Source organism: Leptonychotes weddellii, chromosome 4 (genome assembly GCF_054177405.1).
Source record: "Leptonychotes weddellii isolate Sample4059 chromosome 4, ASM5417740v2, whole genome shotgun sequence".
Classification (NCBI taxonomy): Eukaryota; Metazoa; Chordata; class Mammalia; order Carnivora; family Phocidae; genus Leptonychotes; species Leptonychotes weddellii.
In genome coordinates, this window is record NC_138372.1 from 55,724,060 (window position 1) to 55,746,135 (window position 22,076).

Below are 22,076 nucleotides of genomic sequence, written 5' to 3' on the forward strand. Positions count from 1 at the left end.
GACAATGTGACCAAAGTATCCTCTAGGGTGGCTAGGGAAGCATCACTGGTTTAGCTCAGAAAGGAACTAAGCAGCCTTGGGAATCCAATAGTACAGGACACAACAAGATGTTGGAGATGACTATTTGGGGCCCCTAGAAATAATAAGAGAATAAAGCCCCCTAATAAGCAGACTAAGACATAAGGATATGCCACAAAAGGAAAACTCCAAATAGTAGCACTTGTAGGAGGCCAGATTCTTTGAGGAGATACTAAAACATATGCATTATTTCTGAAGGCTGCTAAACTGATAAAATTACAAAGACCAGGGACTAGCTGAGATGTAGTAGTGGCTCCTAACCAATAAAATTGGTGGGCCAATTCCAAAACTCATATTGGACTTCAGCACATTCAGAAGATGGGAAGAACAGGGACAAGGATTAGGTCTGGAACCTGCTCCTGCACTCTTCTCTCAGGTGAACATTCCAAACATTCTTGAACTTGTTGGATACTAGAGTACACATGCCTAGTATTTGAGGGTTTTTTTTTCTTTCTTTCTGAACTATAGGTGCTTATTTTATGCCATCCTGTTACTTTGTCTTGATAAGGATTCTTTGAGCACTTGAGTGCTATATTTTCTATTGCTACACAAAAATAGTACATAGAAGGTTGAAACAACTTATTTATTTATTTATTTATTTATTTATTTATTTATTTATTATTTTAGCTCCAAGTTCTGTAAGTCAGAAGTCCAGGCACAGCCTGGCTGGGTTCTCCACTCAGCATCTCCCAAGACCAAAATCAAGTGATCTACAAGTTACATTCTTATCTGGATTCCTGAGCCCTCTTCTAAGCTCATTCAGGCTGTTGACAGATTTCAGTTCTTTGCAGGTGTAGAACTGAAGTCCCTGTTCTCTTGTTTACTGTCAGGCAAAGACTGCTCTCAGTTCTTCTAGGACCTTCTCAATCCCTTTCCACGGGGCCAACCTCCCTCCACCTTCCAAGTGAGCAAAGAGAATCTCCTTCATTTAGAATTCTGCTCGTGCTTCAAATGCTTCATCTTCATGGCTCTGACTTCCTCTTTTACCATCAGATAGAAAAAAAATTCTCTGCTTTTAGAAGGTCATATGGTGGGGCACCTGGTAGGCTCAGTCAGTTAAGCATTTACCTTTAGCTCAGGTCATGATCCCAGGGTCCTGGGATCGAGTCCCGCATCAGGCTCCCTGTTCAGTGGTGAGTCTGCTTCTCCCTCTACCCCTCCGCTCCCCTCTGCTCATACTCTCTCTCTCTCTCGTGCTCATCCTCTCTCTTGTGCATGCACTCTCTCTATCTCAAATAAATAAATAAAATCTTTTAAAAAAATAAAATCTCATATGGTTAGGTGAGGTCCACTCAGATAATCTCCCTACTTTTTAAGGTCAACTAACTTGGCACCTTAATTACATTTTCAAAATCCCTCCAGAGAGGTACATGTTTGACTGAAAAACTGACAGAAGTGCTGGAACCCCAGTGTTTGGGGGTCATCTTAGAATTCTGTCTACCACATACATAAACAAGTTGATTAGACACAGTTATCTTTGACATCAACCTGTAAGGGAATATATGGCCAAGGATGGTGTGTATCTCACCCAGATTGTAGAACTGAAACAATAACTCAGACTGGGAGAAAAAAAATATTTGGTCTTCTCATAGAATAGCTAGTTCAGCCAGTTGTGTTCCCCAATGTTTTTTCTAAATTTAATTTCCCTGACTGGCTAATGGATGCCAATGATGCTTGGAGCCTTTCTGGGGACCACAAAGGCTTAGATAAGAAAGCAGCCCTGTTCTTCTCCTTTATCTGACGTCCTAACAGTCAAGGAATGTGCTACCACTACTGGCACTTAGTCCTGAGTTTTGGACTTTTATTTTGCATATTATCTCTTGAAAGGAAAACAAAATCAATTTACCTTTATTACAGGGTATCCATATGTTATACAGACTCTAATACAGATGAGAACTGTTGCTGGATGTACAATCCATATGATAATGGCCGCGGCTGGGAACACTGCTTAGATGGCATTGAATGCCATCTAAACACAACTGACTAAAGGTGGATGGACTTTGATGGAGGACATAATCTAAGATTTCACCACCCAAGTGTTGACCTTGGGAGTTGGCTGAACTATAAAACCCAAGAACATTACAGGCAAACTATAAACAACTACTCAGGAGGTTCAACACCTGATTAGTCACTTTGGGTATTGGAGACAGCAAATCTGACTCCCAGGAGTTTTGTAACCTCTATATCAAGTCAACAAACATACAGTCAAATTTAAGTAGAAGTCCTTATAGCAAGAAGCTTTGAGGGCAGCATAGGCAATAAAAAACTAAGTTCAGTGCTGGAATCCTCTATGTCACTTCATACCACTGCATTCCAAGCTAACTACAAATCTATCCCAAATCATCTCTCACCCAGACTGTTGTAATAGCTTCCTATTCAGGAAGACTATTCAGACTCCACCCTTGCCTTTGCTTTATCACAACCTATTCTCCATTCAGCAACCAATGTGATCTTTCTAAAGTGTAAGTAAAAGATCATATCACTTTTCTGCTCACTGCTCAAACTGCTCCCTGACTTACCATCTCACTTGGAGTAAAATGCAAAATTCCCACACAGAGCTCTCTCAACCTGGTACCTAATCAAGTGTCTGACTTTATTTCCTGCTATTCTCCCCTTCCTCATTCTGCTTCAGTCATGTAAGACTCCTTATTTTAAAGGGAATGTGCCATGAAAGCTCCAAGTTCAGAACTTTGTGCTGTTTCCCCCTCCTATCCCTTATACTTCAAAGCCTTATTTCTTACTCCTTCATGTTACTTGCTCAAATACTACTTTTCCATGATGCATTTGCCCTATTTGAAATGCCAGCAGCACTCCTCCCTCAGAAATCTATCCAAAAGAAAGAAGAAAGAAAGAAAGAAGAAAGAAAAAGTTATCCTCACTCCTTGCCTTATTTTCTTCTTAATATTTAAGAGTATTCATAGTATGTTATTTTCCAGTGTTGCAGTCTGTCTTCTCTATTCAAATATGTTTTTCAAGGGCATAGAGTTTTGCGTGTTTTATGCCCTGCTGAATTACTAGTCCCCAGAGCAATGGTGACACACAGTCAGTATTTAATAACTACTTGTTGAATGAATTGAGTAAATAAACAAAAGATAACATCTCAAATCACAGAGGAATCTACTGGTACTATAGCCCAATACCTGATATTAGTAAAGTGCTATAGCTATGTCAGAAAAATAAAATTGGATCCATACTTTACAACTTATAACATGATACTTCCCAAAGATTCAAAGATATAAATATGGAACAAAACCATACAAACTAGAAGAAAATTTAGGATATTATTTCATAACCTCAAAGGAAGAAGCTTTTTAAACTATGACACAAATTCCAAGAGCCCCAAAGGAAAAGATTGATAAATTATACCACAATATCTACACTCTAAGAATAGGGCAAATGCTATGAAAAATAAACTCAACAGGCAAATAACAAAATGGAAAAAATTATTAACAATTAATAGAGTAGAAAAAATGAGTAATATCTCTCATATATATGTCTATAAATGGATGTGAAAATGACCAAACCAGTAGAAATTATAGGCAAAGTATATGAACAAACAATTCATTGTAAAGGAGATATAAATAACCTTTAAATGCAAAAAGATGCTCAGTAAGTAAACCACAAAATCTAAATATATAGGGGTTTTAGCAAAGACCTGATCATTTGGTAGCAACTTCATTGCCAAGAGTGTGAAGAAATAGGGCGCCTGGGTGGCTCAGTTGGTTAAGCGACTGCCTTCGGCTCAGGTCATGATCCTGGAGTCCCGGGATCGAGTCCCGCATCGGGCTCCCTGCTCAGCGAGGAGCCTGCTTCTCCCTCTGACCCTCCCCCCTCTCATGTACTCTCTCTCATTTTCGCTCTCTCAAATAAATAAATAAAATCTTTAAAAAAAAAAAAAAAGAGTGTGAAGAAATAGAAAATACTGTTAAGACATATATTAGTACAATGCCTTTGGAGGAAAGCTGACCAAAATCTATCAGAATTATAAATCCATATGCCCTTTGTGTCAGCAATTTCACTTCTAGCAATATATACTTCAGACATTCTAGCATCATTAAAGCACTGTCTGTAATAGAAAAATATTAATAACTTTTGTTTTATTTTTTAAAGATTTTTTTTTTTTTTTTTAGAGAGTGGGGAGGCAGAGGGAGAGGGAGAAAGGGAATCTCCAGCAGGCTCCCAGCTAAGCATGGAGCCCCAAGCAGGGCTTGATCTCATGACCCTGAGATCATGACCTAAGCCAAAATCCAAATCAAGAGTAGGGTGCTTACCCGACTGAGTCACCAGGTGCCCCATATTGATATTTTTTTAAATGGACATTAACAGGGAACTGGGTTAAATAAATTGCACTAAAGTAAATGAAGAAGAAGAAAGGCCTATATATAATATGCAAAAATTTCCAAGTAGAGAACCTAGTTGTACAAGAGAAGTCATAGTATACAATTATTTGTGTTAAGAAAGCAGAGAAAAAAAGACATTTTTGTATTTTCTTGTATATATGTTTTACAAACTTTCGAAAAATATTCGGGATATCAAAAACAAGAGCTACCCCTGTGATCAGGTGATAAATAGGTTGATGAGGCAAGGGTGGATGGGTTTCAGTACATAACCCAGTTATCTTTTCCTACATAACTCAATATTTGAACTGTGCAAATCTTACTGCTTGGCTGAGTGAATGCTGTTATGCAAAAGCATTAATCAACATTGTAATTAAAAAAAAGCTCTCTACAGAGTATAGACCAGTTGTTCTAATCATACTAAACCATGTGCCATTCCCCAACATTGCCTCTTAGGTCTTCATGCTCTTACATGTGTCCAAGTAAATCCCAGAAGGATATTCCAACAATGATGATACAACCTATTAGCCAGCAGCTCCTATTAAAGCATTCCCAATTTCCCACTCATATAGAAAAAAATAATTCAGGGGCACCTGGCTGGCTCAGTTGTTAAGCGTCTGCCTTCGGCTCAGGTTGTGATCCCAGGGTCCTGGGATCGAGCCCCACATCAGGCTCCCTGCTCCATGGGAAGCCTGCTTCTCCCTCTCCCACTCCCCCTGCTTGTGTTCCCTCTCCCGCTGTGTCTCTCTCTATCAAATAAATAAATAAAATCTTTAAAAAAAAAAGAAAAAAAGAATTCATAAATAGATAAAAACTAATCATAGAAACTAAGATAGAATGAAAACAAAATGCCAGAACTCTAGAGGAATGTTCACCACCCCTAAGAAAAATGGAACTAGATTGAAAAGTAGACACAGATTTTAGTTTATGGCCAAAGAGAGCCTACTTGCAAGCGTTAAAAGTTATTTTAAACATTATAAAAATTAAAACATAATACATCAGAAGGACAAAGGGATTATAAAGCTTCATTCAATAAAAACAATGGGCTATAATATGTTGAAGGATATGTTGAAGAACGCTGTTAACGTATAGTATGTGCTCAATCACTTCCCCTGTTACCTGAAAACATATCTACCTCATCATATATTCTATGCATAAAAACAGTAAGTGCCTTCCCAATTATACTACATTGGGGAGATTATTAGAAATAAGATATTTGATATTTTAGCAAGCTCAATATCATTCTCTAGGTTGCCTAATTTTTATTATTTCAAAAAATCATGTCCTATAACCCTTTCATTTGACTTTGTAACTGTTAAAATGTTTACATCATGTGTCATTGGTATCTTCAAATATAAGGAAAAAGGGAAAAGAAATAGTTGGATACATGATGACCAATGTAGCCTTGGATAGTAACTTTTCAAAATAGAACAGCTAAATTCACCAAGTTTATTTAATTGAATGTGAAACCTTTTAAAGCTGTCTTCTTGAAAATGTCCCAAAAAAACAAAGTTTTAATCAGATGACTTTAAAATAATCTGAAAGCATATGAATAAATTTTATGTCTACATTACTCAGATATTTTAAAATCAAGGATAAAAGTGACTGACATTTTGTTGCATTGAATTTTAGAAAGATCTTTCATTTGAAAATATTTCCAGACATTTAACAAGTCCAAAATGTGACAGGATTTATCCTTTCTCAATTTAGATGTCTGATTTGACTAATGAGGCAGGGCTTTTCATTTGAAAATGCTTCCATTTTGGATTTATTTTGGCTTAATCTTCCTTAAGATTGAGACAATGACACAGAGCACCCATCTTGACATAACTTTTCTTCTGTCCTGTACCTAGCATTTTATTTTACCTTTCTCATTATTGGGCAGCACTGGCCACTGGAAACATTCATCAGTTGTTGAACTGCTACATAATTTATTTAAACTTCCTGATTCCTGATCCATTTTTTTTTAGTTCAAAGTTTTTATTTAAATTCCAGGTACTTAACACACAGTGTAAAATTAGTTTCAAGTGTAGAATTTAGTGATTCATCACTTACATACAACACCCAGTGCTCATCTCCTTAATGCCCTTCACCCATTTAGCCCATCCCCCACCCAAGCCCCTTCCAACAACTCTCGGTCTGTTTTAAGGTTTGCCTCTCTCTCTCTTTTTCCCCCTGATTCCTGATTCTTGATGTTGAGTCAGCATCAATTACAGAAGGTATAATATTTCCCTTTCCTTCTCTCACACCTAAAGACAACCATTAAGAACTTTTCCAGGTGGGGGAACCTGGGTAGCTCAGTCGGTTAAGCATCTGCCTTTGGCTCAGGTAATGATCCCAGGGTCTGAGGATCAAGCCCAGTGTAGGGCTCCCTGCTCAGCGGGGAGCCTGCTTCTCCTTCTCCCTCTGCATCTCCCCCTGCTTGTGCTCTCTGTCTCTCTTAAATAAATAAAATCCTTTAAAAAAAAAAAAAGAACTTTTCCAGGGATGGCCTCCAACAGAAGCCGGGAAAAATAAAACATAGACATCAAATAGTAAGCAACTTCTCTTGTTTGATATAAATTGTATATATATGAAAGCCATCTTTCAGCTTTCCAGTGTATGTTTTTCAATTTTTATGTAAGCAACCAGTAAATCATAATGATAATATAATCTGTAGATAAAGCCACCGTTCTGATAATCTTCCTGAACTGACAGCTACCTGGAGTTACATTATTCCAACCAATGTAAATTTTGCATAATATTATCCCAGATATGATTTGATGATTAGAAATGACAAATACTTTTAAAAGAAGAGGATAGCAGGGTCAAAAGGAGGGAGCAATAGAGAAATGCTCACAGCAGGACTAAGAGACTCAAAGTGAAGCCTTTATCAGTCATTTCATCATTCATAGAGTGATTCCTACAAAACAAAAGGAGGAAAGGTACTTAAATGTAAATCTTCAAAAAAAAAATGTAAATCTTCAGAAGAGGAGAAGCAAATTTGAAGGTGAAATACTCTAAGCGAGCATATTCATAAAGGAAATTATAGGGTTTGTGGTAAGCTGCTTGTAGCACACAAAGCTAAGTGACCCTAGCCAAAATTCTGCTGCCAGTGCTTTGCATCTCCCCTAGCATTTTCTCTTTGACAGTGAGCTGATGGGCAGAAACACTTCATTCCCAGTTCATTTAAATGGACTGTCATTAAAATGGACATGGGAAACAACAGTCTACAAAACAAATGCCCCCATAATGCAGGGTAATAATAATGGAATGGAATAATTTATATTGGCATTCAAAAAAGAAGGCTTGCATATAGAACATGCAAAAGACTCATTATCCAGCTATGAAGAGTATTACAAAATCAAGAAATTGCAATTATCAACCATCACGTTTAGTGCTAGAATTTTTAATGACTCCATTCCTATGGCAATGAGTGAAAAAGAGCATATGCATTTTTCCTCTACAATGCATGTCTAATTTATTGTTTAAAGCATATCTGTGCTTATTAGCCTCTTAATGAAATGTGTATAATTTAAAGATGAGACTTTACTCCTTACTTTTCCAGAAATATTCAACAGTGAGAATGAAGAAAGGTAGATTTTAGCTTTAAGTCCTCTGGCCTATATTTGTTGCATGTTAGTTTACTCATTGGGTTTCTCTATGTAGAGTGTGCAAAGGCGTGGCATGTTCTACTCTGAGATACTTTCTGGTTTCTCATTTTATAATTGTCTGGTTGTCACATAGCCAATTGAGGCAGCATGATCAACAGTTCATAAAAAACACACTCTTTTATGGCAAAGTGAGACACCAATCATTTTATTTCAACATGGAGTTTTCTCCTCTAGAATACTACTTTGATGGTGTAGTGAAAGATCAATGGACTCAGACTGGGGCTCAAGTTGGCATATCATAACAGCAGCTTTGTATCTTTGTGTACATTTCATTCTCAGTTTTCTTATCTACAAGTTGAAGTACCCTTAGGTTCCCTTTCAGTTATAGCATCCCGTAAAGTTATGTGGCAAGTCTGCATATAAATCATGTGAGCTGTTTTCTGAAGAGGATGGTGGTATAAAAAAGAATAAAGGCAGATAGGAAAAGTGTGTGTAGTTAAGAGGGCAAGTGACTTTGTTGCTAATTGCGATTCACTATTGTCCTAACTGTAAAACTCTAAATGAGTGTTTTAAACTCTGTAGCCATTGGTTTCCTCAACTGTAAAATATGAAAAGTGCTCTAGATCAGAGGTTTCAACACCCCAGTTTACATATCATTTATACACTACAAGTTGTTAATGAAGAATAAATTACCACATCAATGTTTTGTAGCAAATCTAAATGATGGCATGACATGTAATGCAATAACCCAAGGCCATTAAGTAATCCAAGAATGTGTATGATCTTAAAATTCCTATAACCATAGGAAATCATGAGACTCACAGAATTTTAAAACTAGAAGGTAGTAAATATAATCTAGTTTAATGATATATGTTATGTAGATATCCTCTGCATATTTCTAATAAATCATCACTTCAGTCTATAATTAAAAAAAAAAAATCTGGTGTACATGTTCAGGATAAATTTTTTGGTTTCTGCAGTGGCCATGGTGTCAATCTCATGGATCCCAAAGATGGAGGTTTCTGAAATTCCCTCCTCAGGGTCCCAATGACTACTCTATTACAAATTATAGGAGTTACTTTCATCTAATACAATGACTATAAGTGTTCACCTAATACAGTGATCACATAAGCATGAATTAGTAAGGATCCTTGGGCACTTCTTGATAAGTCCCCTTGCATGACTAAGGGAAAGAGACCTTGAAGTTCTTAGATGAATCCACAAAAGTAACTCATCCAGCGTAGCAGATGTGAATTGTTGCCAAATATCCTAGACAGATTTTGTTCAGTTCTGAAAATGTGGATTGGCTACCTTTAATATACCAGAAACTATAGGGTTGGGAAATTAGGAAGTCAAGACTTTAGATGAAGTAGGGGGGCTAAGCAATGAATGAAGGACTACCTTAGAGCGAGAACATTGAATTAAAGGGCTTAGGCAAATTGGAAGGGTCTTAGAGTTAATGAAAATTGAGTTCTTAAATCTACACACTAACCAGAGATAGAACATAAGAAGCAGACTGGCAGCAAGTAAGAGACGGTACAGAAACATTAAAAGCCCAGCTATATTGTGTGGAGTTCTTCCTATGATCCTGACTGGTAAGTTAATTCTGACATCATCAATGTATCTGAGTCTCTTTAACCTGCTTATCATTATCTTAAGAGACAGAGATGAGGTTGATGTTTAAAGATGGAAAGAAGAGTCATACATATAGGGGCTTGCCTAGTAAATGTGGACATAAAGGGACACCACAGGTGGGAACCACAGGATTTCTGTTATGGGGGATTTGGAAACATGACAACGGTTCTTTAAATTTCCATGTTCATTCTTAGGAGGTAATAAACCTCAACACTTAACCACAAAGATGTCAGATTTTGATTAAATCCTATCTCTATCAATCAATAGCTATGAATCTGGGGTCAAGTTCTTCATCTTTTCTGAACTTCAGTATCCCACATGTAAAATGGAACACATAGAGTACCTACCTCATTGGGTTGTTGTCAGGATTAAATGAGATAATTCACATGAGGCAGTTAGAACTGTGCCTGCAAAACAGTATGAGCTGCATAAATGCTGGCTATCATTTTATGTAGAAGCTCTGCACTCTCCTCTCCATCCTCCATGCACTTTTTGTCTGATGAAGTGTCTCTGGCCTTACGTTGCCTTACTCTAGGTCCCTGTTAACAGCAGTACTAACAGTTAGTAACTACTCTGAAAAGAATAGTTGAAATATTATTTTAGTATTATAGTAGTTGCTTTATAAGGCACTATTCTTTCAAAAACCAAGGTGTATTATAAATTCCTTCTAAAGGCATAGCAACCACGGCTGTGTGGCAACTGCTGAATTAGACTTGCATTGTTCTCAAACACTAAAATCAAATTAAGTGGCTGTCCTATTAATAGCACTACTTACTCAGCTCCTTTCCTCTTTAAAGCACTTTATAAACATTAACTAATTAATCCTCACACTCTTACGAGGTAGGTAAATACTTGTTAACTCCCAGTTTGAGGAAACCAAGGTTGAGGTTAAGTGGTTTGCTTGCTCAGGGCAATAGAGCGAGGCAATATTTAAGCCCTAAATTAGGGCATTTTAATTTGTAATAATTTATTTTTGACAAGGTATTGGATTTATAGTGATAATTTACTATATTGTATTATCGTGCACTATTTCTGTCATACAGCAGATGAGAAAATATAATTCATTGCTGAGTGAATGAAAATGGGTAAACAAGTACTCCACAACTACTGTTCCCCATAATTCACTGTGACACCAAGAACTTACAGGCCACACAGTTAACTAGCCAGAAATTGCCAGTCATTTCATTTGACATCCATTCTTTCTCCAAGTGCCTGTGCGGACATGTGTATACACATGTCCTATTTTCCACAATAGAATATAGGTTCTTTAATGTTAGAAACCATATCTCACTAAGCTAGATATCTCCAAAACTATATGTTAGTAAAAAAGACTACCTTGGGGTATCAGAAGTGTTTAAGAAACAAATCTTCCTGATAACCTTCCAATTGTTTTTTCCTCTTCCAACTTTAAACCTCAGATTGTCTATTTCTATTCAACTTATAAATAACAGAACATAAACATAGTCATATTGCTCCCTTGCTCAAAGTCACAAATGCCTCCATATTTCTGCCCCTACCTTCAAGCCCTTTACTTTTTATAGCAATTTTGTAATGTGAAACTCATCAAAACATTTATTTATCGTAGCACTTAAAACCTTACAATAAAACTCTATATGATTTATGATTGTCCCGTGAGGGCAGAGAAGTATATTCCAAACTAAACGTTGTGTCTCAGTGCATGACACAAAGCAAGTGCTCAGTAAACATTTGGTAAATGAAGAAATAGTGGTAGAAATAAAGATGCTGTGCTGCCTTTTTCCGAGGCGGATTTTGCAACCTATCAGTTATGAATTTTGTTACCTATGAATCTCCTCATGTTTAACTTTGATGTCCACCAGAAGAAATCCTTTGTTGTTTGTCTGTCCGTGGCCTTTCGAATCTTCCTATCATCTCTTCTGTCATCCACATGGCATCCATCATGCCCTCCTGTAATCTCACTTTTGGGAAGCTCCTGTGAGAGCAGATATATATTAGGTCTAGAGTTTAGGAAGACCAGTTTGTGAATGTGAAGGAATTCTTGCAGCAGAAATTTCTGACACAGTATCCATGTGATTAACCCTTTGTACTAACCTCTACATGAAGCCACATAGGTTCTTACTTATGTTATCTGCTTTCCTTAGTTACAGAAATAATAAAAATATATATATATATTTTTAAAACCCTTGATCCAAGTGATGCGGCAGTTTTTCTGATGCTCTAGCAATGGCTCTTTGGATTCAAAGCTTGGGAGAAAACTGTTTTAAGCCTTGTGAGGTTGTATAACCCCAACCATCATCCTAGGCCCTTACTAATCCCTAAGCTATCTAGGTACATGAGAAACTGAGATCAGGGGAAATTTCCAGAGCCTGTAGTTTTCAGTCTACTAGGGAGTACCAAGGCAAGTAAAGGGAGCTCCAAAAGAGTTCCTTATAGAGATTTGTTGATGGCACAGTGGCAAGATTGGTATCCCCAGCCCTGAATAGAAGTGTGATTATGTGGAATCCTCTCTGATCTACTTTTTGTGTTTATATAAATAATGGTAGAAGAGAACCGGAGGCAATATGGGGGCAAACAGAAGGAGCCCTCAGTGGAGCAGTCTGCATTCCCACAGTTTGACATAACATGGATACAGGAGTTTCACACAAGCCAAGTAGACACCATGCAAAGTTGTCAGACTTTAGCCATTCTGTCAATAAACCCACCTCTGCAAGTGAAGATCCTCGAGGATGTCAGATGGATTGCCCAGGGTGCAATCTCAGAGATTGCATTGACACATTGAGAGCCCTATCCAATGAAGAGACCTTTGAAATTCATTCTAAAGAGCTCCTAGATGCACCCCACGAGACTTGGATGCCTGCCATTGAGAGGGCTGGAGGATGTTAGCCAGAGAAACAGTGGAATCAAATGAGGACAACAACAGTTTCAATTAGGCAAATCCCAAAGCAAGAAAAGAATATAGAGGGAGAAGAGAAAGAATCAAGTCACAGCTCACTTCCCATTATAACTGAAGAGGAGTGAAGAAGCTCCTTCTAATTATTAAGGTTCAATGGTCTACAAGGGAACAGAGTCTCAAGTATTTTGCACAGCAAGTTCACCCTTGCTCAAAGCCCTGAAACTTTTCACTGAGGTCTTCCTTACTAACTTACTAAATCAAGTCCTTCAAGCTGGAGCCTGGGCAAGACTGGAAAATGGGATGAGGTAACAACTAATTTGGATAGAAGATTGACATTTCCGGCCAGAGAAAAGAGAAAAGACTGGAAGGCAATGAGATCTGCCTGAGGTATAATTAATGGCCTGGAAAGGCAGGCTTGAAACAGCATGGCTGAAAGCAATAATTGGCGAAAATCAAAACCATTTCACATTTGTCTTCATTGAATTCAGACTGTTCAGTAAACTGGTTAGAATGACATTTAGTAATTACTTAAAAAATAATTAACTGACCATTTTTAACATCTAATTCTTTTAACATTATAGTTTAAGAGTAAGCCACCTGTAATGTTGCTTCTGAAAAAAAATAATCTACTTCAGATTCTTGATGACATTGGTATGGTACTTTTTCTAATAATGATTGCTTATTTTGGTAATATCTGCTGTCTTTCTGAGATGTTCTGCCAGTAGTAAACATTTGATATGAATGAACAAATGAGTGAATTGATAGTTATGGAATATAGGATTATAATGGAATTTTCATAATTGTCTAGTAAATTGTAAGCCACCATTTTTCAGGAATCTATGGAAGGGTGCTCTCATGCTACCCACACCCAAGAAGATTGCATTAAACCCCTTTTATGTTATTCCTATTTGTATACTTTTGATCTTCTGTCCTATTTTTTTTTTCAGAAGCAACATTACAGGTAGCTTACTCTGTCCCAAGGATTTCAAGGACAAATGAAATAAAGTATAATACTTTGTCACATAGAGTTCTTGAAGCCAGTGATCTGAAAGACAGTCTGTTATGGATTCCGCTACAATACATGCAGATAGGATTATGCTTTATCTAATGCCTCTGACCTAATGATGACTCTATAATCAGTTTTATGCCTATTCCCTCTATTAAGTCAAAAATCCGTCTACAATATCTATATGATACTTTTGTGTTTTATACATTTCAAAATTACCATTACAGTTATTAGATGGTTCTATCCACAACATTTTCCATGGTAAAAACAGAGAAATCCAGATAGTAAATTCTTTTAAGACCACTGTGCTGACCTTATAGTGCCCAGAATACCAAAGGGAGATAGAAATTGATGAAAATAGCAGTGATGACTTTTTTTTTTTTTTTAAAGATTTTATTTATTTGAGAGCAAGAATGAGAGACAGCATGAGAGGGAGGAGGGTCAGAGGGAGAAGCAGACTCCCTGCCGAGCAGGGAGCCCGATGCGGGACTCGATCCCGGGACTCCAGGATCATGACCTGAGCCGAAGGCAATCGCTTAACCAACTGAGCCACCCAGGCGCCCTAGCAGTGATGACTCTTGAATAAATTTAAAAATTATGAGATATGGACAAGAACAAGCCTTTCCAGTAATCAAGCACATGCCTTATTATTTCTTAACCCTAGAGCACTACAAGTTCAATGCATTCAATTTTAGAAGTCTAATTGCAGCAAATATAAGAAGATACATATTTTTCTAAGCAATAAATAGAGCCATTTCATTTTCCCTCTCTGAAGGATAAAAAGCCTGGTGCTAGAAAGCAGCTGCAACTCCAAAAAGATAGGCTCAGTGTCTCAGAATACATGGGTTGGGTTTTTTCTAAGTGGACTAAATGAATAGCCAGTTCCATCTCTCTGCCCCAAGGAAAAAGATGTGAGGGAAACATCCTTTCAGACAGCTGCAAATATGAATGATTAAAGTGACTGCGACAATGGAAGAATTGAAACCTGCAGTATTTCTAGTATTTTCCAGTATTTTCCTCTTGAATTAGAGAATTTAAGAGAGCAAAATTTCTTTACTTTTCTCTTTGGCCTTCAGACCAATTCTTTGTATTACGTTCTGTTGCCCCTTCGCTATATAACTTCTGAATGCAAATCATGGAACTCTTTAATGAAGTATTGTATAGAATAAATAAAAATATATATATATGAAAATACCCATAATATATTTAGAGTTGAGGTGGATCAAGTATTTAGAACACATGGTCTATACTTCACTAAATATATGTTTATGACCTCTATATTATAGCAGCACTACCTTTGGACACAAAATTAGTTTTCTATATATGAAATTTAAAAGCACAAGGCATTCTTCATTAAAAATATATATATATATTGGGCGCCTGGGTGGCTCAGATTGTTAAGCGTCTGCTTTCGGCTCAGGTCATGATCCAGGAGTCCTGGGATCGAGTCCCGCATCGGGCTCCCCGCTCTGCGGGAAGTCTGCTTCTCCCTCTGCCTCTCTCTCTCTCATGAATAAGTAAATAAAATCTTTAAAAAAAAATATATATATATATATATATATATATATATATATGTAGGGACACCTGGGTGGCTCAGTCATTAATCATCTGCCTTTGACTCAGGTCATGATGCAGGGGTCCTGGGATCAAGTCCCGTATTGGGTTCCCTGCTCAGCTGGGAGCCTGCCTCTCCCTCTGCCTCTGCCCCTCCCCTTGCTTGTGCTCTCTCTCTCTCTCTCTCTGTCAAATAAATAAATAAAATCTTAAAAAAAAAAAAATATATATATATACATATATTTACACATTCTACAGTATCAAACAAGAGAAAATGAAACAAACTCACTTTTAGGGTTTCAGGACAGTTTTAAAGTGAAATTAGAGAAAAGCAGTTTCAAAACCTAAATTATAAAATCTAATAGTATACATATCTATCTATCATCTATCTATCATCTATCTATCTATCATCTATCTACTTATGTAATGCACTGGTGGAATTTATGAGTTGTAGCTATGCAAAAAAAAAAAAAAAAAAAAAGTTTAGTTCATGAGAAGACTGCTGCAGTTACCTATTACAGAAATGCCACCTGAACACTTCATTTGTATTCAGAGAAGTTATGGAAGGAAAGGGCTATACAGTTACAAGCTCATTTAATTCATCCCCTAAGCAAGAGAGACCATTCCCTACAATGTGTTTCCTAGAAGTTTGTGATGAGTGTGTGATTGGGCCTAATTCTTGCCATTTTTTCCAGAAATCTAGAAAGTTGTCTCTCATTCTTAGGCTTTGGAAAGGTGAAAGAAATGCTTATGCATGCACATAGGAAATGATCTTCATTTGAGTCTCCCTGGTTTGTGATTTAATGTCTGTGCTGTCTAACGTTATTAGGTTATATGTATTTGAACAGACATCTGGTACTTCATTATCTCATCTAGTAAAAGTTACCATTCTCTGCAGTTCAGAATGATGAGGAACTAGTGGAGTTATTAGAAGTCCATTTTTACTTATGTTGTAATAACAGCTAACATATATTGAGCAATTATACTGTGAAAAGTATTCTGTGATTCATATTAGTATTCATAACATATTTAATCCTCACAACAACCCTGAAAGCTCAGTATTTGTCTTCCCATCTTAGAAGTAAGAGAAGTTTGAAAACTGAAATAACTCATTCAAGATCATACTACTAGAAAGCGGCAGAGCTGAAATTCAGATACAGGCCTCACTGATTCCAGAGCTCATGTTAGTAACAGTCTATTAAATCAATTTATTTTCAATAAAATAATAAACAGCTTGCCTCAGTTTGGAGTTTCTATTCAACTGGGGCCAAATCTATGGGTCTTTCTTTGACCTTTTATAATGCATTACCAAGATTGTTTTTTTTTTTTTTTTTTTTTTTGAAGCATTACCAAGATTGTTAAATTTATTATCAGACATTAGGAAATTCATAAAGATAATTAAAAACAGCCTCTCATTTTTTGTCCATCTCTGTAAATCATCAATATTTTTTTGGTGATCCTATTAAGCATCCCTGCAGCAGAACTTCCTATGGCTTGTTAGAAGCAGACAGAAGAGGGTAAAAGGAAGTGACCTTCCATGTATTGTTTAAAATCCAACCATTTCATAAATAACCAACACCTTATCAATCAACCTAAGGTACTTCTTGAACAATTTTTTATACTAGGTAACATGGGCAATTTTGTGCCCCTTTTTCCTTAGAATTAAGGAAAAGAGGGGTGCCTGGGTGGCTTTAGTTGGTTGAGTGTCTGACTCTTGATTTCAGCTCAGGTCATGATCTCAGGGTCGTGAGATCAAGCCCCACATCAGATGGGGCTCTGCACTCAGTGGGGAGACTGCTTGAGATTCCCAAGACTACCTTATATCCAATCCATCACTAGTTTGTACCTTTAAAATACATAAAGTTACTCCAAAATAACCCAAGGATTATGAAGGAGGTAGGAGGTTGGTGGGGTATAAACAAATGTGTCTGAGTTGGTAATTGAGGTGAGTAACAGGGAATCCTTTCACTCTCTGTTTTACTGTCTTTGAAATATTTTCATAATGCAAGTGTATATAGAAGTGTATGCATACGTCTTTTTTAGAGAGATAGAAATAGATACAGAGACATGGAGAGAGACAGAGAGAGACAAAGTTCAATCTAATTTGCGTCATAAATAGTATTTTGGAAGATAATTGCAACAGCTTTCTATGTACACTCTTTAACCCTTATAATTTATTGTAAATGAAGCAGAGTAATATTTATAAAACATAACTTTCTGCTGAAAACCCTGCAATTGCTCCTCATTTAACTCAAAGTGAAAGTCAAGGTCTTTATCATATTTTTCCTCTTCTTCTCACACATTCCTCTTCTCTTCCTTCACCGTCCTTCAGCCATCTGGGCTTGCTCTTCCTTAATCACACCAGGTTCCTAACTAAGAGCCTCTGACTGACTCCTCTTTGCACCAGGAGATCTTTGCCTGTATATCATCATGGCTTTCTCTCTCAATTCCTTCAGTGCTGACAACCCTGATCACTGTGTTATACCCCCACTTCTGGCACCCTCTTAACTCTATTATGCATTTTCTTTGTGCCAAAGCAATTATCAAATTGAAAAAACTATATGTAATGATGCATTTATATATCACATGTTTGTTTTTCTCCTCTTATCTACAGTATTATCTCCATGAGAACATGTTTTTGTCTTGTTTTGTTTTGTTTTTTTATCATTCCTCTACCCTAAGTACCTTGAAGATGCCTGGCTCATAGGGCACACTAGATGATATTTATCAAATGAAGAACTAAATGAATGATTCATGGAAGAAGTTTTGATGATTTAAAGTGCTATGTAAAATAAAAAATGAAAGGCACCTAATGAAAAGATATCATCAGCTTTAAACTTCTATACAAATCAAACAATCCACTTAATGCTCTTCTAAATTTTTTAATGATGTTAGAATCACTTGAATCTTTAGATAAACTTTATGATAGCCAGCCAAATAGTTTGGTATCAAATGTTTGATAATAGTATTTTATATTCTGTACATTCATCATAAAATACAGCAAAGCCCTTGGGGCGCCTGGGTGGCTCAGATGTTTAAGCATCTGCCTTTGGCTCAGGTCAAGATCCCAGAGTCCTAGGATCGAGTCCCACATCGGGCTCACTGCTCAGCAGGGAGCCTGCTTCTCCCACTCTCTCTGCCTCTCCCTCTGCTCATGCTGTCTCTCTCTCTGTATCTCTGTGTCTCAAATGAATAAATAAAATCTTTAAAAAAAAAAATACAACAAAGACCTCAATCTGAAATACAATGTTGGCTAAACATTTACATCTATCTTATAATACTTGAAACATCATTTTTTAGTAACTGAAGAATAAGAATATTGTATACATATTTTTTTATCATATACTGTTGGCCATGCCTCTGGTTTATCTTATAATTACTAATCAGGAAGTAATTCCTTCCTTTATTTTATAACATTGGTTCCATAGGAGTTTGAATTTGCCTTCAAATTTGAATCAGTGACCTGATTCACAGCACAACATTCTAAGACATATGATTATATAAAGCAGGCACCTTTGTCACCTGGGTTTTCTGCTGTCATTTAATGCTGCCATCTGCTGTAATTTTGGAGATACTTATTATATATCTTTTTGGTGCAGTTCTCTGAATCCTCAGGCATATGAAAGCAATTTTTACTCTATATCATCAATATACACTATGTTTTTCTTTATCATTAAAATCATCTTGTTTTATTATTACTTAGCAGTATCAAACTATCCATATTGAGTAACAATCAAGTAATGATCTCTAAACTATGGTATACACATCTAAGAATGTGTTTAGGATGGGAAAACTTGGGGCGCCTGGGTGGTTCAGTCGTTAAGCGTCTGCCTTCGGCTCAGGTCATGATCTCAGGGTCCTGGGATCGAGCCCCGCATCGGGCTCCCTGCTCGGCAGGAGGCCTGCTTCTCCCTCTCCACTCCCCCTGCTTGTGTTCCCTCTCTCGCTGTATCTCTCTCTGTCAAATAAATAAAAATCTTTAAAAAAAAAAAATAGGATGGGAAAACTTAGGTTGAAGGATGAAATATTAGAAATTGCATTTATAATTATTATTTTTAATTCATTTTTTAAATTTTTTCTTGAGGGTATACATTTCTAATGTAAATAATATAATAGGAAATTTGAAAGGCATTTGAGTGGCTCAGTTGGTCAAGTGTCTGACTCTTGATTTTGGCTCAGGTCATGATGTCAGGGTTGTGAGATGGAGCCCCACGTTGGGCTCAGTGCTAGGCATGGAGCCTGTTTAAGATTCTCTCTCTCTTCCTCTCTTCCTTATGCCCCTCCCCTGACCCACTCACACACTCTTTCTCTAAAAAAAGTAATAATAAAATAAATTTTGAAAAATAGGAAATGTGAATAACATAAGTAAATAAATTCATTAAATGTGTAAAATGTAGATATTGTTTATAACAAAATGATATAAATAGTGGAGACATGCAAAACTTTTAATGATGGTGTGCAACACTGTAATTACTTTGAAGTCCTCTGGTTTAGAACACTTGAGAGGAGAGTGTGTTTATAATTGTATGCCCCATTTATCTATTGTGAAGTAGCACACCAATTCAAAACTTAGTGACTTAAGATAATTTCTCTCTCACAGTCTATGAATTGACTGGTTCAGGGCAGTGGCTCTTTTTGGGGTGTCCTGAAATTCAAGTTGGATAATGGCTGGGAGAGACTGAAATCAACAGAAGGCTATACTGAGTAGGACTCCAAGCTGTTCTCTTTCTTTTTGTGTCTAGTTCACTTACTCTTCCTACAGCCTCTGTCTCTAGAAGAATAGCCTGGACTTCTTACATGGAAACACCATGTAAGAACACCAAACAGGGTTCCCCATGTAAGAACACCAAGCAGGTAGCAAAAACTGCTAGGGCTCTTAGAGGCTAGACTTGGAACTGGCACAGCAGTCAAAGCCAGACCAGCCAGATTCAAGCAGTTGAAGGAAGAGATACTCTCTGTCATTCAGGGAGTTACATGTGAGTACAGGGAAGATTGATGGCAGCCACCTTTGTAGATAAGCTAAATAGTTTGTACTTATAAAATTTATTTCACTTGCATAAATTTGTTTTTCTCCTTTATAAAATGGAAATAATAATAATGTCTAAATTCTAGAATTATTGTTAGAACTGAAGGAGATAATGCATGTAAAGTCCCCAGTACTTTGTCATGTACATATTCTCTAAACAAACCCCAGCTAACATTACTTTTATTTCCCATTACCTTGGGGCCTCCTAAAGAACAGATATTGTATTTTACATCAATATCTCAGCATAATACAGTATCTGATAAATTGCAGGCTACTAATAATTATTTAATTAATATATGAATAAATGAATGTTCTCCTAAATATTTCTGTATTTATAAAGTTGTAGGGTCTGCCCACTGCCATCAAGTGGAAAGAAACAACCTGTGTCTAAAATTATATAGCAGGTATTATCTTTCCTAAATTAACCAATCTTTAATAGAATTGATTTACTGTTGTTGCCTTGTGTCATATAGACACAGCCTTAGGATGAAAGATTAAAGTATCTTCTCTTTACAGCAAAAAAATATCTGAAGCTGGAAAACAAATATGGCACATGCTAGACTCTCTTACATTAACTGAGTTAAAGCTGCTTGTCTAATGCTTGCAGGCAACTCAAATGTAGACAATGTAAATGATTAAAGAAAAGAAAAGCAAAACAACATGAGCAGAAAACAAGAATGTCTTCATGTTATTTCTTATTAATTTATGAAGTATTGGTAATACAACACAATCAGTGAGCAACACCATATTAGATAGACATAGATAATCCCTTTAAAAAAAAAAAATCAGTTTACCAGGACTTCTGAGGAAGACAGCAGAGTAGGAGGACCTTAAGCTCACCTCATCCCACAGATACAATTAGATAACACCCACATCAGTGTAAATAACCCAGAAAATAACTCAAAGATTGGCAGAACATACTCTACACAGCTAAATACAGAGATGTGGGCCACATTGAAGAGGGTAGGAAAGGTGGAGATGTGATCAGTAGCTAAATGGATCTGCAAGAGGGACAGACGCCATAATGCAGAGAGAGAGGAAAGGAGCAGATCCCCATGCCAGGCACCCCAGGCATGGGGAACCCACACAGGGAAGACAAATCCCCATAACATTTGACTTTGAAAACCAGACGGGCATTATTTTGCGATTTCTTATAATCAGTGAGGCTTAACTCCTAGAACTTTAAAAACTAGCAGGATGGGTTTGGGGAGAGCCTGCGGGCAACAGGAAACTGAGTCCTCACCCTTAAAGAGGACAACAAACACCCCAGTAGAGATCAGCATCGAAGCTGCAGTTTGAAAAACACTTGGGGTATATGGAAGGGAAATTTGTTTATTAATCTCATAGCCTGTGCTGGAGGGTCAGGGATCTTTGGGAGACTTCTCCAAGAACTAAAGAGTTGGTGAGTGCCATTTTCCTTCCCTGTCACCCAGCCTAGACACAAAGATACCTGAAGGAACAAGCACAGCAACAATACTTGCTACCTAACTTGCTAATAACATTCCCTGCCACAACATTCTCCTGAAGATACACTCACTCGAACCAGGCCTCCACTCCAGGTTCTCTCCCACAGAAGACCTCTTGCAAAACATTGCAATACCACATACCTTGCCCCTGGATTCTCCTGCAGACCTGCCCCTTCCAATATGTTCTTGGCCTGAGCCCCTCCAAAGCAGCTCCACAAGCCTGGCAGTGTGCACGCAGCCCCAACACAGACCAGCACCACAGCAAATTGACTCCTGCCCCAGGGAGAGGAGATGATAACTACACACATACCAGTCAGACTATGGCCCAAGAAGTGGGTTGGGGGCAGACATCTGGTCTGACTGCAGGCTCCACCCCCCAACAAAAGCTTCTCAAGAATCAACACAGGAAAAGCACCTTGCAGTTCTGTGCTACAGCATCTTTTTTCCCTTTAAACACCTGGCAAACACCTGGTCTGACTCAATTCAAGCCCAAGGTGGCCCCAGACTGT